The following is a 2310-nucleotide window of genomic DNA, read 5'->3' as shown; positions in this document are numbered from 1 at the left end:
AAAAATAAAGAAAAGTGTTTTGTTAGAGGAAATGAGAAACTCCCCGTGGTGATGGAATATGTGATCTCAGCATGCATCTTTATTTTTTTTAATTTTTATTTTTAAAATTCCTCCTATTTAGGAGGAAGATAGGGTTTAGCAATGTGTTTTATTTTATTTTTTATGTTTTATTTTTTGAGAGGGAGTCCCACTGTGTCACCCAAGCTGGAGTGCAGTGGCACTATCCCGGCTCACTGCAACCTCCACCTCCCGGGTTTGAGCAATTCTCCTGCCTCAACCTCCCAAGTACCTGGGATTATGAGCTCCCACCAGCACGCTGGGCTAATTTTTTTTTTTTTTAGATGAAGTCTAGCTCTGTCGCCCAGGCTGGAGTGCAGCGACGTGATCTTGGTTCACTGCAACCTGCGCCTCCCAGGTTCAAGTGATTCTCCTGCCTCAGCCTCCTGAATAGGTGGGATTACAGGCATCCCCCATCATGCCTGGCTAATTTTTGTATTTTAATAGAGACAGGGTTTCGCTGTGTTGGCCAGGCTGGTCTCAAACTCCTCAACTCGTGATTGCCCTGCCTCGGCCTCCCAAAGTTCGGGGATTACAAGCATGAGCCACCACACCTGTCCTAATTTTTGTATTTTAGTAGAGACGGGGTTTTACCATGTTGGTCAGGCTGGTCTCAAACTTCTGATTTCAAATGATCTGACTGCCTCAGCCTCCCAAAGTGCTGGGATTACAGGCGTGAGCCATAGCGCCTTCAACAAGCATCTTTAAATAGAGAATTTCTGTCTTGCAAAAATTAGTGTATGAAGGTCACAAAGCCTTCCTCATACGGTTCACAGCACACAGAACAGTCTTTTTATAAAGGATGTGGGGTTGCAGAGACAGGAAACGAATTTGGTTCCCAGATCTTGGCAGGCATAGATGGGGAGGCCCTCCAGAAATCTACTCAGGCCTCCCTCCTGCAAATGTGGGCATGCTGACCCCTGTTGTCTGTAAAGAGGGAGCTCTTAAAATAATTGTCCATTATCAGACCAATTGGTGATAATCCCTGCCTGAGCCTTTTAAATCACTTAGACCTAGACATTGAGTACTTTGTTTTGAATTTCTACCAAGAAGTTGAATTGTTTAATTATCCTGTAAGTGGTTCAGCTTAAAAGGGTTTGAGATAATTTTGCTATTTTGTTATTATTAGCAAGGATGAAAACCTCTCATTTTGTTTCTAATTTTATTCACTTTTGTGTGAATTATCTGGACTCTTTACAATGAATAATTTTAAACGGGTAATTCTAAAAACTAAAAACTGGTATTAAAAATTAATGTGTTCTTTAAGGAAGATTTAAAATACAGATGAGCAAAATGTATTCCTGTACTGTATTTATGTACATGTATGTGTATATGTGTATACATATCATGGATTCTTTTTTCAAACAGAAATGATGATGCATTAGTGGGAAATGTTTGAATTGCAAGTGCCTGGACTTTACCACTCAAACTATCTTAGGCAAGAAGGGAATATTTATTGACTCATAAAACAAACTTCAGGAAAATTCAGAGTTATTTCTGGCTTCAGTGACCCAGGACTCAAAATGCTCTTAAAAGTTTTCTAGCTTCTGCCCTCTGCTTCCCTCTCTCTGCCTTCGTCTCATTCTCTTGGAACGCGGTTCAGCTGGCAGGAAATACGGCTGCCATGGCCTACAGACTCACATCTTCCCATCTTTACTTCCGGAAAGGAACAGGTCCTTTTCCTTTGGTTCCAGCTTACAAAGTCCCAGGAAAGGTCCCTGATAGGCTCAGCATGAGTCATCTGTGCTCTTCTTGACAAATCATTTTGGGCCAGATAGCACAGTTCTGCCATCAGCTTGGTTTGGGTTGAGTGCTCGCGTTCAAACCAGACCCTGTGATGGAGAGGAAGGATCGAGTAAGCAAATGGCAGCTCCCATCTGAACTATGCATGGGGTGCTGTTCTGTAAAGAAAAATCAGGTGCTATTTCCCCTAGAAAGATAGTGTGCTGGTAGACAAGTGACAGATATTCACCAGATGCAAATGGAATCATATTTCACATGTGTTTTGCCACATACATTTTTACATCTTTCATTTGTCTATGTTCTATGACATAATTTCAGTGATAATAACATTTAATGACAGAGCAATATTCTATTCTGGAATACAGCCATGATGACTGGAAGTGACCATGAGGACAAGAGCCACCCACCAAGGTTGACAGAGCAGGAAGACAGAGAACACCCAGGTCCTTGACAGCATCCTGGAGTTGCTTCACTAGACATGTATTAGTAATTTCTAGATTTTTTTTTTTT

The sequence above is a fragment of the Colobus angolensis genome, unplaced genomic scaffold (genome assembly GCF_000951035.1).
Source record: "Colobus angolensis palliatus isolate OR3802 unplaced genomic scaffold, Cang.pa_1.0 Scaffold264, whole genome shotgun sequence".
Lineage (NCBI taxonomy): Eukaryota > Metazoa > Chordata > Mammalia > Primates > Cercopithecidae > Colobus > Colobus angolensis.
Note: the sequence above shows the minus strand (reverse complement) of the source record.